The sequence below is a fragment of the Myotis yumanensis genome, unplaced genomic scaffold (genome assembly GCF_028538775.1).
Source record: "Myotis yumanensis isolate MYYU_CA2020_CCGP unplaced genomic scaffold, mMyoYum1.0.hap1 SCAF_4, whole genome shotgun sequence".
NCBI lineage: Eukaryota > Metazoa > Chordata > Mammalia > Chiroptera > Vespertilionidae > Myotis > Myotis yumanensis.
This window is the reverse complement of record NW_027223755.1, coordinates 41,938,069-41,953,864: the sequence shown is the minus strand read 5'-3', so window position 1 is coordinate 41,953,864 and position 15,796 is coordinate 41,938,069. Positions and strand designations below refer to the sequence as shown.

The following is a 15,796-nucleotide window of genomic DNA, read 5'->3' as shown; positions in this document are numbered from 1 at the left end:
TTCAACAATAAAAACTAGTTGTTATTGGTTTTTGTTTGCATAATTTGTTTAAGATTCCTTTATTTTTCTTTTCTTAATTGGGGTCCCAGAGTCTAGGCGGATGTTAAGTTCAGATAATGCAGTTTCAGCCGTGATAGAAACACAGTCTAGACACTTCTGTTATCTCTTGTCAACTTTTTACCTTCTCTGCTCCACAGGGCAAGAGTTTATTGCTTTCTCTCAGTGAAGATGCTGCACCTAGAAGTGTAGATTGTCCAGTGTTTCTTATGTAAGAATTTCCATGATTCAATTCCTCTCAGAAGTTAGTGCCAGGAAAAAGTTTGCCTAACTTGAGAAACAACTATGATTCTTTCACCAGATCGTGGGAACTATATTATTCATAGTATGTCATTCTTACCTTGGCTCTGGAAAGCCCAGAGCTAAACTTAATGCTCAGCTATGGTAAACCGGGACCCTGCTAAGAGGATCCCTTACTTCCTATTATTTTAAATAACGAGTCACCCCAAGGCCATTTGGAAGTAGGCAGAATAATTAATAATACGCGATATTTTTATTTTCAATAGAAAATAATATATTTTCTAATTCTAGCACTATGTGAAAATAAGGTGCCCAAGAATTGGTGGTTTTACAGATATGCATGCTTGTGCTTCTTGTTTTAAGGAAGAGGATTGACAGAAAAAGTTAGAGAAAAAAGTTCCTTACAGGCAAGGTTTTCAGATTGAAGACTGCGTGTTTTAGTCTGGGACAGATTAGGGACAAGCACCCTCTTCACAGTGCATAAATAAATAAATAAATAAATAAATGGCAGTAGTTTTCTCAAATTCTCATCTTCACATTTTCCAAATAATACTGTAGGCACTAATGAATGTAATAGTTTTGAGAGCAACACATAATTCATCATAGAAAAAGACAAAGCTGGAAACACAAGTCGGGGGCCAGATGCACAGTACTGTTGCTTTAAAGGGCTAAAGCACTGTTTCTCTGGGTGCTTTTATGCCCGTCAGGAATACCGTTAAGAAGCTAATCCCCCAAGCTTCTTTGTATTTTGGACCTCTTCCGAGAGAAAGTTTTGTAATCCAGAAACATGTCTGCAGGTGAAGATTTGGAGTGAGTCAAGATTCAGCGAATTGAGTTTGCCAGTTACATGTTATCGAGCAGCAAAGAATGTTGCAAAAATTGCATGCAACCTATAAAAGGTTATTGCAGGAAAACATTCTCACTATATGGAAATTTCCACCTCATTTCAGGGGTAAGTTCATTTGGACGAGGGCCAGATGGATTTGTTCATGGTGGTGGTGACATAATAGGAGGAAATGAACGGAGCACCTTCTTGGGTTGAGTTTAACCAGAGTCACATGGAGTCTAGTTTGGGAACCAGAGGCAGGAAAGCAGACTACTGCTTTAGAAGTTAGTGGCAAATTGAAGTTATTGCTTCGTTTATAGAAGAAAGGAAGACCAGGAAGTAGAGACTGTGGCCTGAAGATAAAAGTGGCCAACAGTCCTCAGATTTTACCAGGAGAGAGCAAATGCCCAAAGTTCTGAGTGTTCGTTTCTTCCGTGACTTAGTCACGGTGCATTTTGAGGGCCCTGTTTCTCCTTGGCGCTGTTGTCGATGTTCCCTGAATAGATGTGAGTGGAAAGTGGACGTTTTTTTCTATAGATCATTGAGATTTTCTTTATCGGGAGCTCACGGCCCCTTATATATGACTTGGTCCCCCTGCTGCCCCATTAGGTGCCGATTGGTACTTGTAATGTGTGTTCCTACTAGAGACATTTAGCTGTCCTCACTTATCAGATAGCCTAACACCTTGGTAATGGGGTTTCAATAAAAATGGAGGAATTTTTTTTTTTTTTTTGTACACACAGGCTTCATTTTCACTCTTGACTTAAAAACTGCCAGTTGGCAGCAGGAATTGATATATGACATTACTGTCTTTTGGAGACCGTAGCCAGGCCATTTCTGTGGCCCAATAGGTGGCTTCTGTCTCACGTAGACCAGAACACTGATTTTAATAGGCAGAGTCCTTTTTAATCAGGAGAAACCCTTCAAGTTTTTGTGCTCAAAATTGCCATTTCTCCACCCATATTTGTCAAGGAAAATGGAGTTATAATTTTAGGTGGCTTCTTTATACAATTCAATCCATGGACTAAAAAAAAGCAGAATGATAATTTTATGAGACTGATTTTTCATAGGGCCCCAAGTTGGTGAACTGTAATTTTGCTAGTTTCCCTGAAGATATTTGCAGTTTAAATAATTTAATTTTGTATGTGATTTTTAAAGGACATTGATTTCCAAGTTTGTGTCTAGCACTGAAATTCTGTGATCACAGTATAAGGAAATCTCAGTCTCCGAAAATGGGTGGTGGTGGATTTGAGAGGTAGGGTGTTTTGAAGGTGAATAGGCAAATTTAATCAATCTTTAGTATGCTGACAATCATGAAAACATATCAAATGTGTCTGCTATAAATGCATATTTGATTTAAATCCCAAACAGATTCATACTCAGAATAGGAAACAAAGTGTTCACACATGAAAACTGTCTAGCCCTGTTGCTGTAAGTTACACCAGGTGGGGTATAGTGTTCAGGAGGCTGAGTGATCTGCACAGGCAAGTACATTCAGAATCACATTTTCACCAGGCCCAGGGTAATTTTACCTTATGGCCCATCCGATGGCTCATAATTATCTTCCAAGACCTTGTCATTTGACTAAACTTGGCAGTTTCCCTTTAATTTCTTTCTCATTTATGCCTCATAGTAAGTGTTTCTTGAAAATGTAGCTGAAGCCCATGATAAAAACAACATTCACAATCCCCCAAAGTTCCTGTTATTACCCTTTTTTCCCCTAGTCTGCCTTTCCAGAGAACGTAGCAGGTACTTTCTTCTTGGACTATACCTTTTATCCTGTCTCTCCTTCTCTATTCTTCCTCCCCTTCCAATCCCTAGTTTCTTGATTCCTATTAAGTGTACTTTATCTATTCTTCAGGTCCAAATGATCCTATCTGGGGATACTTGCTTTGATTTTAGCCCAAATAGCAATAAACATGGTTCTGAGAAAACTTTTTTTTTTTTTTTTGGTTGCTGACATTTAGCTATCCTCATTCATCAGATGGTTTATTGGTATTAGAGCACAGCAGAAAGATTCACATGGCTCCACGTGGTGTTTTGAACGTCATTCCAATGGTAGGCTGAGTGACCTGTAGGCTGGACAGACTGCCAAACTCCAAGAGCTTCAGCATTTCCTTAGTTTCAGAATAAACTTCATGATCTGATCTAGGACTGAGACCTCAGGGACATAATTATCTCTCCTCTCGTATCTTCCTGAAGCTTCAAGGAAACACCCCTCTCAGGGCCTCTCTGACCCTGCTTCATCTGATGGGTGACACACAGCGCCGGCTATCTTGTTGCAGATCTTCTGCTGGGGATAACGGCGATCTCCTCGCACACGTGCTTCTTGGTGTGGAATCATTGCCCAGGTACGTGCAGTACTGCTCCATGATGACCCTGGCTGCCTTCTTCAGTGTCTTGGTATGAACTCGGCCCATCTTGGCTGGTCCCTGGTGAACGAGCCTGAGAGAACTTTAGTTTTAGATCCCAAGTGGTTCTCCTGTGAATTTAATAGCACAAAGGATACATGGGTGTAAATTCCCTAATTTACACATCCCAGTAGGCATATGCTATGTCAGACATTGTGAAGATACAAAAACATAAGGCTCAACCCTAGCCCTCAAAGAGAATAAAATGTAACCCTAGCCAGTTTGGCTCAGTGGGTAGAGCGTCAGCCTGCAGACTGAGGGGTCCCAGGTTCGATTCTGGCCAGGGGCACATGCCTGGGTTGTGGGCTTGGTCCTCAGTGTGGGGCATGCAGGAGGCAGCCAATCAGTGATTCTCTCTCATCATTGATGTTTCTATCTCTCTCTCCCTCTCCCTTCCTCTCTGAAATCAATAAAAATATATATTTTTAAAAGAGAATAAAATGTAGATGCGGCATCAATTCAAGTTGCATCCATATGAAACGTGCAATACCACCAAATAATACAAACCATCTGCGATGCCCTGTTCACGTATCCACATCCATGAGGGCAGACATTTTTGTGTTTCCCTTTGTCCGCCGATGCATCCCGGTGCCTGAACTGCCCCTTGCACACAGTGAGTGCTCACTAGATGTGTGGAATGAAGTACAGTCTGCTTCCTAAGTATAGACGTAAGTACAGTCTGCTCTATACCCAGCATATTTCTGTAATGAGAGCATATGTAACACAGATTAGCTCATTCATTATTGATATGTAGAAAAAGGATATTAGTAAAATGGAGTGGTTGTGTTGGTCACATGCAATTGTTCTCAGCACCTCATATTTTGCACCATTAAGAGCAGCTGCAAGCAAAACTCACAGCAGAATGTGAGTTGTGGAGAGCACCCAATGCTATGCCTGATGCCCATTCACTCTATATTCTTTCTCTTAGATTGAGTTAGCCATGAGCTCTAACTTGGAAAAGCTTATGGGGAAGGGGGAATGTACCTCTTATTTGTATATTTTGTGCTTATCTTCCTAACTCTTCACCCTCAAACAACTTTCAATCTCCTCATCCATTACCTCATCTTTTTATAAAGGTCAGGTCCTATATTTATGTTTACTGTAATATTTCTTAGGAATTTAACATGGCTCATAAATTCTTGCTGGAATGGTTTCTTGGAATGGTTACTAGGGGAGAGAGAGAGAGAGAGAGAGAGAGAGTGTGTGTGTGTATGTGCGCGCGCGCACGCTCACTGAGGTCCTGTTCTACCAAGGGAACTTCACTGGGTATTTGGGGGGATACAAAGAAATATAAGACTTAGGTCCTGCCTTCGAAAAATTACAGCGCTGTTGAGGAGACTGTCACTGTAACCCTCGTGCGTTAGGCCTGCAATAAGCACCTATTTGCATTAGTCTGCTAGGGCTGCCATAACAAAATACGCAGAGCAGGGGGCTTAAACAACAGAAAGGCATTTTCTCTCAGTTCTGGAGACTGGGCGTCCAAGAACAAGGTGTTGGGAGGTTGGTTTTAATGAGGCCTCTCTCCTCAACGTGCAGAGAGCCACCTCTCCCTGTGTCTTCTCATGGTTTCTCCTGTGCATGAGTGCATCCCCGGTGTCTCTCTTCTTAAAATTTTGACTTTTATTTTTTTACTGAATGTGTTGGGTGACATTGGTTGATAACATTATATAGGTTTCAGGTGTATAATTCTACAGTGCATCATCTGTATATTGTATTGTGTTCACCACGCCAGGAATGGTTGCTGTTTTCTAGGTGTTCTGGTTGCAAGGTTACATAGCTTTTGAGTAGTTTGTTCCTAACCCTGTTCCCCCCCATAAGCCTTGTTATTTCTAGTGTATGATTTCAAAAATGGGAGGAATGCACACATCCTTTTATAGAAGAAATGTTGTATTACAAACTTCATTTGCAATAAAGATAAGCGGGACTTGGCTGAGAGAGAGATGGAAGAGAGCATTCCAGTTCTGGCAAGAGCATCAGGAACTCCCACGTGGATGCAGTATGGAACCTTCGCGGGGTGGGGAGGATACCCGGCTGGTGAAAGCACCCAGCTCCCAGGAGCCAGTAGGTGGGTGGCTTTGAATAGAAAAGCTTTTCAGTAATTCAGAATTTTCTGTGTCAGAGTGCTTCTAGAACAGGACGTGGCCTGCCTGAGCGAACCTTTAACCGGAAGGCTTGTACAGATGGATCCAGTGCAAAGAGGGGACCAAGGAGGAGGCCACTGAAAACATGGCGCCTCTAAGAGCACCGAGAACCAGGAAAGTGGCAGTGAGTGGACTTGCAAAGGACAGGCTCCTGGAAAGACCTTGAAAGTGAAGAATCAGTGGGATCGCCTGTTGGCCATGCAGGGGAGAGGCCACGCGTTGACTGACTGCGTCCAGGCCACTGGGTGCAGGTGTCCCTGGCAATGGGCGGAGAGTTAGGGACAGGAAGCAGGGAAAAAAGATAAGAAGGGTTTGCTTGGCTATGTGCCCCGTCCCTACGTTTAAATCACAAGGAATATTGTCACCTTAACTCAGGCCCTTGAACTCTGTGCTCTTTGCTCTGGGGCGCTGTTGGGCGTTAGTGAGTTCCCTCTCTGGGCAAGGATTCTTCTCAGACTGTCGGCAAAAACGCCTAGGAAATTCACCCCGAAACCTTAATTTGAGGCAGGGGAGGTGGGTGGCTTTGAATAGAAGTGTGTTACCCAAAGCGGTCTATTCACAAATATCCTTCCAGACTGCTCTCCCTGAGTTCCTAACCTGGAGACTCGCAGGGCAAGGAAACTTACGCCCCAGCCTCCTCTCCGGAGAGGAGAGCTAGCGCGGGGTCCAGGCAAACCCCCTCCGGCTTCGGGTTCCCGGGATCAGCCGACCGACACCCCGGCTTGGGCCCCGCCTGGGGAACTGCCCGCGCCCTCCGGGGCCCGCTCTCCGCCGGAGTCCGCCTCCCACCCCGACGCCGACCGGGCGCTGCGCTCTCGCCCCGGGCCGGTTCTGGACACGGTCCCTAGAGGTTCCCCGCGCGCTCGGGGGACCTGAGCTGGACTCCGGAGGCGCCGCCGGACGGAGGGCGCAGTGACCGGCTCCCAGGCCCCCGCCCCTCCCCCGGGGATCCCCTTTCGCCCACACCCTCCCGGGCCCCGCAGGACACTCCCCTCCGGAGGCCGGGCCTGCTCCGCCCGCCCGCCGTCGCCCGCCCGCGCCGGGGGAGTCCCGAGCCGACCCCTCCCCCGGACGCCCGGCCGAGAGCGGGACGCGGCGGCGATGGTGACTGGGCAGCGGCGCGGGGCCGGGTCCTGGGCGGGGAGGCGCGGCGGCCTCTTTCTTTCCCTGCCCCCGCCCCTCTTTCTCCTCCCTCCGCGCTAGCCGGCGGCGGCCCAGGTCGGCGCTCGCTCGCCCGCTCCTCCTCCCCCACCCGCGGACCCTCTCCCCACCCTCCCTCGCCCCCTCCTCTCGCCGCCTCCTCTCTCTCCTCCCGCCTCCTCCTTCCCGAGCGCCGGCGGGGCCGGAGTGAGCGGCTGCGAGGAGGCGTAACGGAAAGCCCCGCTGGGAAGCTGCGCGCTCGGGGACGCCGAGCCGGGCGGTGAGTGGGCGCCGGACCCCGCGCGCCCTGGGAGGGAGAGCTGCACCCCGGGCGGGAGAGCTGCACCCCGGTAGTGGGGCTGCGGGGTCCCCGCGCGGGTGCCGGCGGAGCCCTGGCGGGGTGCGCGGCGGCTGGAGCGGGAATTCTGCTCCGGCGCCCGCGGAGCCCGCGGGGAGGGAAGGGGACCGGGCGGGGAGCTGCAGGGACGGGTGTTGGACACTGGAGAGGGAGGGAACGGCTGCGTCTGCTCTCGCCGCGCCGGCCGCCGGCAGCAGAAGTGGAAAAAAGTTGTGCCTGGAACTGCGGTTCCCGGGAAGCCGGCGCGACCGGCGACGACCGCGGGCAAGGCGGCGCGCGGCTCGGGGGCGCAGCTCGGCGGGTCTGGGGCGCAGCTCGGCGCGCCTGGTACCGCGCCCGGGGGCCTGGTCTGTGGCGTGTGGGTCGCACCGGCCACAGACATCAGCTGCTCCTCAGGTCTGGGCTGCATTTTTGTGGGCGGCCAGTGTTTTGGGGTGCGGGCTGGAGGAGGTGGGCGGCGAGTGGGGAAGACCACATCTGGAATGGGTGGGTTGAGCCCAGGGGATGGGGCGAAGGACCGGGGGAGACTGTGTGTGTGCGTTTCTGGGTGTTTTTAGATACAAAGTTTCCTCCCTTCTTTTCTTTCCCCTGCCATTCAGCGGTCTAGTGTTCTTTGAACTCGATGAAGCAAAAGGATTTCCTACAATCCCGTTCACCTTTTATTTCAGGAGGGTCATGGATTTCAGGAGCGAGCGTCCTTGAGCTGTTTCAATGGGAGTGAAGACAAGTCGGATCCCCCACCCCCACCCCCATCCTCGCTCCCATCCCGGGCATTTCCTGTATTTCCCGTTTTCTCTACTTTGATTGTGTGCGTGCCTGTAGGTTGCTATCAGTGACCCACATGTACAAGCAGAACTGTTTGAAATCGCAAAGCGGCCTCTATAGACAAATGTGCGTTGGAACCGGAGGGAGAAGTGTGGGCGGGAGGGGGAGGGGGAGGGGCAAGGGGAGGAGGAGCGGTTAGAGCCCAGTCCTGGGAGTTAAACCTGAGTCACCCCGAGTGGAGGGAGGGACCTTTGTCGTCTGCAGGTTACTTTTACTTCACCCACTGCCTGAGCGCTCCAAGCCATGGCCGAATGTTAATTTCTTTGGCATCTCCCTTTCCTGATCTTTTCTACGGGTCCTCTTTAAAAACGTTTCCTTTTCAAATTTAAGAGATAGGGAACGCATGCTGGTGGGGAGATGAGATGTTTTAAAGATAGGGAAAAGAAATAAAACCCAAGATTCTCATTTCTTTTTGCTGTCATACTGTGATAGCCTTGTTATTCATCTATGTCAGAAATCTGATTCTGATGAAATAATATTTGAGGGGTTTGAAGTAATACCAGATAAAGCCCTATGTTACAATAATGTTTTCCCCAAGGGGTCACACAGAGAGCAGGTGTGTGCCTGGCTGTGGTTTGCAAAGGGTGCAGCAAACATTTTATACTAAAAAAGAAGACAGTGCATATTACTAGAGATGATGGGGGGGCGAGGGCGAGGAGCGGGAATCATCTGTCTTCAGAGCGGTCCAATTAGGAAGAATAATTACACTGCAAACAAACACTCTTGAATATAATTTGAGTCATGATACATAAATCAGTAATTTGACAATAGGAAGGAACAAGGATATTTGTGTATGAGAGCAATGTGATGCCTTCTGGTAAAAATGTAGACTGTTCATCCATGTGATGGGCCCAGAATTGATGGCATCTGCCTACAGAGATGTGTGGACTGATGAATTAAAGAGATTTTACGGAATATAGTGTTTGGGCGAGGCAGGAAGGAGAAGTCCATAGTAGAGACAGAAAAACAATATATGGAAAAGTACATATTTCTTTTAATGAGCAGTGTATATATACAGCTTCTCAACTTTTTTTATTGCAAAGAATTGACAAAGTTGGAGACCAAATATAGGAGACCCAAATTGAGGCTGTTGAGTCCCCAGAGTGCTATGAAAGCAAGTTATTTAATTGTAGCCTTGATTTTTGTGTTTGTAAAATGGTAGTGATAAGAGTTCAAGTGAAAGAATCACCTTGAAGGTTAACTGTGATTACTTTTGTATAGGACTTGGGTGGTGTCTTGGGCTAAGTACTCAGAAACGTTAATGATGGTTGTCAAGTATTTCAAACAGCCTGGAAAAAGCAGTGCCTTTCTAAGAGGTGGAATGTAAAGACACTTGATTTTAGAGTGAGCAACTGCTGCTTACAACAGACCCTGAGTTGAGGCTGTACCCATGCCCCTGCAGTCCCCACCAGGGGCTTTCTGGAACTTGCAGGCTGCATCCTTTGGCCCATTCTGGTCAGCTTTTTCTGGAACTTTGGTTCCAGGGAATGTGTAGTGCAGGCTCTGTGTGGATCTGAAGAGCAGAGCACAGGTGTGGTTTGCAATTCCAGGCTTCGCTGCCCTCTTGCAATGGCAAATTCTCAGGTTCCAGGGTCCACCAAAGTAAATATCTTAATTGTATTTGAGGCAAAAAAACCCAAAAAACCAAAAAAAAACACCCCAAAACACTTTACTGGTGGACATTGTGAGTGCTTCTCTTGGGAATCTTAAAAGCAATGTTTCTACTCAATGCTTACTTCTCTTAGAAAGATACAAATAGTAAGTAAATATCTAATCTCCAGAATTTATTCCGAAGAGCAACTTTAAAGTATCTCTTGAGGTTAATGACACATTGTTCCGTTTTTACCAAGGTTGTACCTAAGAGCAGAGTAAACAAAAGACATTCTTAGCAAAACAGTATTTTTTGAGCTGGGGAACTATGCTGTATATTGCCTTTCTAATTTGGGAGGAATGCCTGTTTGCTCAATCATCCATTCTTTTATCCTGTCCTTCAGCAAATACCCCTGCAGCCTCTCCCATGGGCTAGGCTCTGTTCTGGCTTCTGGTAACACAGCGAGAACCAAGAGCAAGCCTCTCTCACAGGACACACATTTCAGTTGGGGAAGCAAAGACCTCCACAAACCCTGGAAGCTCCCTTTTGGATTCAGGAGAGCCTGCCCCTGGAAAGCAGCCTGCTGGGTGTACTTCTCTCCCACAAGCTCGCCTGATTAGAGGGGAGCAATCTGGGGGAGGAGAGGAGATGGCAGGGGGCAGCCAGTCCTCTGGGTCCTCCATGGGGATAAGGGACACAGGGAGGCCTATTTCTTCTTGTGCTTTATAAAAGTATGTGTCCAGCCCTAGCTGGTTTTGCTCAGTGGGTAGAGCATCAGCCTGCGGACTGAAGGGTCCCCGGTTCAATTCCGGTCAAGGGCACATGCCTGAGTTGCGGGCTCGATCCCCAGTGGGGGGCATGCCCATCAATGGTTCTCTCTCATCATTGATGTTTCTATCTCTCCTTCTCCATTCCTCTCTGAAATCAATAAAAAATATATTTTTTAAAAAAGTATGTGTCCAGTATGTGAGTAGTGGCTGACTAGAACCACCAGCCAACATGCCATGAAAGCAAGCAGCAGTTTTCCTCAGAGGTCAGACTTCTCAGACTTAGCAAGGCAAAGAAGGAATCAAAGGTCAGATCTTATCATCAACTTATAAAACCTGTGTCCAGGGAAGAGTCTGGTCTGGCATTTGAAATATTTGATGCTCTCTTGTGGTAGAAGGCACGACTGAAAGAGTAAAGGAAAGAGTGCCAACTTGGTTCTTCATGGACCTTTAAGGTTTTGTTTCTGTTTTTCACTACTTTTAAAATCACGGTAATACCTGATGCAATAATAATGCATATATTTGGAGTCTAGAAGGCTTGTAAAGGTCTGAGGTAGAGAGGACACTCACTGGTAGTGGCTGGGACTGGAGGCATGGTTGTATAGGGAGGTACCTTAGGTTGTAGGGTCTTGGGTGCTGAGCTGGGGAGTAGGAACTTTATCTCAAAAGCTGTGTGGAAGATGGAGAATTTGCAGCAGGTGAATGATGTGATCATATTGTGCTTTAAGAAGAACTCAGTGACCGTGAGGTGGGCTAGGCGACAAGGTGGCCAGGGCAGGGGACAGAAGGTGAGGTTGGAGGCTGGTGCAGGAATCCCTAGGGCACTTGGTGTGGGAGTGAGGAGTGGGGCAGATCTGGAGAGACTCCCCATACTTCCTTGGTCATCTCCAGGGCTGGGCACTTAGGAAGAGGGAGCCCAGGGTGACTGGTATGGGTCATGGTGCCATTCACTGAGGTAAGCAGCTGTGAGGAACCTCAGTTTGGAGAGATGACAAGGAGTAGTGAGTTGAGTGGAATCCAAAACTGAACTGCTAGCCTTCCAGAGAGAAAGATGCCTGGCGAAGAGTTGGCTACTCAGGCAGGAAGGGAGGTCTGGAGCTAGAGATGAAAGATGGAATTACTTTCACAGTAGTGGCAAGTGGTTGCCTGGTTCTGTCAGGATTTACTAAATAGTGCTCAGGGTGAGAGTCATCTGTGTCCTTGCAACTGAGTTTCTTTTCTTTCATCTTTTCAACAGGCCTGACTGGGGATAATCAGGCCCCTGACCTTGACCTTAAATGACCAGGCTCTTACTGGTGTTATTTTGTAGACTTTGTGAGATCTGTTTATGCTCTTTTGAACTGAGATAGTTACAAGGAATGTGTATAGAATGGCTTTGAACATATTTAAACAGCTGGGATGTAAACTGATAAAATTGGTACTCTCCAACCTGCACCCCAGGACACACACATATTTTATGAATAGAACTAGAGGCCCGGTGCATGAATTCATGCATGGGTGGGGTCCCTCGGCCTGGCTGGCAATCGGGGCCGATCCGGCAGGGCCATCTTGCCCAGTCCCAATCAGGGGCCGATTGGGGCCGGCCCAGGGGAAGGGATCGTGAGAGGTTGGCCAGCCACAGGAGGTTGGCTGTGGGAGTGCACTGACCACCAGGGGGCAGCTCATGCATTGAGCATCTGCCCCCTGGTGGTCAGTGTGTGTCATAGCAACTGGTCAACCGGTAGTCTGGTCGACCGGTCATAATGGTCACTAAGGTTTTTATATATATAGATGTTTGTGTTCTTCCAAAAAGTCATGTGCTGGATGAAGCCCTAATCCCCAATGTGTTTGGTATTTGGAGGTGGGCCTTTGGGAGGTAATTAAGTTTGGATGAGGCCATGAAGGTCAAGCCCCCACGATGGGATTAGTGTCCTCACAAGAAGAGGAAGAGAGACCAGGGCACTCCCTCGGCCACGGTGAGAAGGTGGCTGGCCCACTACCAGCCAGAAAGAGGCCCCTCACCTGGAACTGCATCTGACACCTTGATCTTGGTGCCAGCCTCCAAAACAGTGAAAAATAAATGTCTGCTGTGTAAGGCCCCCAGTCTGTGGTATTTTGTTATGGCAGCCTGAGCTGATTAACCCGCAGGTATATGTTGTATTTAAGAAAACAGTCACCTGTGACCCCCCTCTCCCTTGTAAGATGGCCTTCACTTGCAGAGAATGTAAACTAGTCTTGTGTGCATTTATAAAACACTGAACATAGCCAAACAGGTATGTTATCTGCATGTTTTCTTTAACTGTATTACCACCAGCTAGGCCAAGAGAAACACCTAACTTTGACCTTGATTTGACAGGTAAGAAGGAGAACCTCAGTGTATTTTGACGTTTTCTTCATGTGGGTTTGTTCTGATTTTGACTTACTACCACAATTAAAGTGGCATTATTGGCATTTAAAATTTTTCCAGTCAAAATTAAATAAGGCTTCTGATGTGTTTAGTGAGGCTGAACATTTGAGGTTCTATTTAGGTCAGTGCAAACAAACTAACTTTTAAAACTCTTCACGTGGTTTCTAAAATAATAAGTACTAAACTCTGTACTCAGAGTAGTATCTGAATGAAGAGCATTGGGGGTTTCAGCAGGGTCATAACAATGTTTAACATGGAGTGAGGTGACATTAGTATCAAAAGCAGTTCTTTTCTTGTGTCTTCTTTATGCACAGAATAGTTCAATAAGGTGTTGGTTGCATAAGGTAATACAGTATTTGCCATGCAGGCTGCTGTATGAAGCTAGGGTGTTATAACAGTTAGTATGTGGCCTTTTAAAGCACTCCCTCTTTGTGGAACTTAGAACATTTGGTTGTGGATTGAATCTTTCTGATCCTAAAAGTGCACAGACTCTTGGGGACCCCTGGATTGCTGGTGGGCAGCTGCACACATATTTGTGGTTCTCAAGTCTTTATCTACAACTGCTCAACACTCCTTTCTCCCCAACATTAATTTTCCACCTTAGAGAGGATGGTCGGGTGTCTCCTGGTCTCTATGTGAAGACAGCAAGAAGGCAGCCGTCTGCAAGCCACAAAAAGGGCTCTCACCAGGAACCTTGAGAACTTGTACTAGGCGGCCTGACTTTTGTTTTCATGTCCACAAGGGGCAAGGCTTATCCGCCTTTTTATTTGAAGTTACCATATGGCCCTCAGGGGCTATTGCTGTTAATTTGAATTTCATTCATTTGTGGGATAAATAAAAGAGTGCAAAGTAGACCCCAATGAATGCTTGTTGAATTGCAGGCGGTAGTATTTGATTTGTGCACAACCAGACCATTATTCCTCTTACTGCTGTGGGTTTAGGGGAAGGCCAGTAGGGAGTATCAATCATTGTCAGTCTGTGTAACAAGCAATAATGCCTCACCTCACCCATGCCTTTCTAACTAGGGTGCCATTAAAGGGCACACTGGTAGCCACAGACAGACTGGAAGAATGTAGACTGAAATTTTAATTGGTTATCTTGGACTAGTGGGGTCACAGGTGACTGTTTTCTTATTTTCCTTTTTTCAGAATTTCAATAAGTAGCATGCTACTTTTAAAATCAGAACAAAACTGTTATTGGTGGTTTTGTGTGTGGTGTGTGTGTGTGTGACAACACTATACATCATCTAACATCTGTGGTACGTGCATTATGCAACAGTTCTCTGTCTTGAAAAAGAAATGGAAATTCCTGTTTGTATAATTGCAGTTACTAATCCTGGAAGGCTGGGGGACTGGAACCAGGACTGGGTGCTGTGCCCACAGACAGAGTGGGGCAGCTTCCTCAGAACAATAGGGAAGAACCCACTCCTTATGGGGGGGAGGGTGCTTTGTACGTTTTCATAAACATCGTCGGTGTGATCTGGGATGTGTTTCATTTCTATATCTAAATGTGTGAACATCTGTGGATAAGTACTGAACTAAATCTGATTGGTAGGAAGTACTGAATTAAATATGCATTATACTGACATGTTAGTTTTTTTCTTTTTAAAAATTGTTTCAGTGTTCAGCAGAACTCGAACTAGCAGTGCGATCTTAAATATCCCTTTAGCAGCAACTCCTCTGCATGCCCGGGAGATTAGAGGGGCTCTCCTTCCTCTACTGAGTCTATTGTTCAGCATTTTCTTTCTTTCCACATCCAGCCGTGCTGTCAGGGGCACCTGGAGTTCAAGCTTCCTTTCTCCTGGGGCAGGCCGCAGTTGGGCCGAATTTCATATGTTGTTTTCCAGTTTTGAGGCATGTAGCCAGTAATTTAAGGATGGCTGTAACTGCATAGATAGTTGCCTCATTTCATCTTCAGATAAGGGTACATGGCACACAGTTATTCGGGACAAATTAACCTCTTAAATTTTTTTTCTTTTACCCATAGGGATCAAAATTTCTCTCTCTCTCTCTTGCATTTTATTCATTTTTTAAATTTACTTTTTAACTACAGTTGACATACAATATCATATTAGTTTCAGGTATACCGCATAGTGATTAGACAATTATATATCTTTCAAAGGGATCAAAATTTCTGAAATTAAAAATAATAACCTGGATAGTCTGGGAATTACAAACTTACCAGTGAGCAGTCTTCTTTTTTAAAGTAAATGACTGACCATTTGTATATGAAATATACGCTTTAGAAAAACATGGCTCCCAACTTTTAAAACAATCTAAAATCACATCCATTTTTTTTCAAATGGCTGTCTATTCCTAGAAGATGGTTCTACATAGAGAAGTATGTCTCAACAGATACTTACTCTGTCATTTGCTCATTCTTAGAGTAGTCTTTTCAGGGTTCTTCTGTAGTGGAAGCTTATAATTTACCAGCCTAATTACTGATTCTGCATGGACTCATGCTGTAATATGTAGCATGGTGTGCCGGCTTAAACAGGTGGCTGCAGGTCATTTTTTATCTGAATCCTTTTGGTAAATGTGTATGCTTAAGTTGTTTTGTCTGTTTACATGTATTTTTCACTTTGTGCTTAGGTATATAGTTCTTTTCTTGGTTAGTAAAAAAAAAGGGGGGGGGGCAGCATCAGAGGGAGCTAAGCTGATGTGTGGAATGCTCAAACTATAATCCAAGCCCCAAAGAGCTGTAGCCATTAGTGGCCACACTGAATGATATGAGCCCAAGTGGTGGTGGTGATGAAAAGGTGTGACAAGGTAGTGTATGTACCGGTGTGGGGAGGTGGCGGGCAAACTCGCTAGGTTGGTCTGATCAGTTATGCTACAGGGACCACTGCTCTCGTGGTCTGGAAACTAGACTCAGGGGCACTAAGGGTATGTTAGCTTTCTTAGCAACTACATAGTTAACATAATTTACATGTCTTTAAAAAAATTTCAAACATTTTTAAACAAAAATTGCCACCAGGTTAGATTTCCTCGAGCTTATTATATATTTGTATTGAATTTTTAAGATCTTGGCCACGCGACTTCCCATTTCTTCCGG

At 46.2% G+C, this 15,796-nt stretch overlaps 1 protein-coding gene and 1 pseudogene across 2 annotated transcripts in view; one reads left to right on the top strand and one right to left on the bottom strand.

Moving 5' to 3' along the window:
- Nucleotides 1-3,141: 3,141 nt before the first annotated feature.
- On the bottom strand, nt 3,142-3,543 carry LOC139008104 (small ribosomal subunit protein eS17 pseudogene; annotated as a pseudogene).
- Nucleotides 3,544-6,742: 3,199 nt separating this feature from the next.
- LHFPL2 (LHFPL tetraspan subfamily member 2) overlaps nt 6,743-15,796 on the top strand; it is a 142,237-nt gene continuing 133,183 nt past the window's right edge. The window contains exon 1 of one of the 2 annotated variants that reach the window (XM_070412234.1): nt 6,743-6,779. The gene's annotated coding sequence lies outside the window, so the exon portion shown is untranslated. Of the gene's footprint in view, nt 6,780-6,803; nt 7,096-15,796 lie in introns of those variants that run through there. The other variant, XM_070412233.1, reaches the window with a different exon arrangement.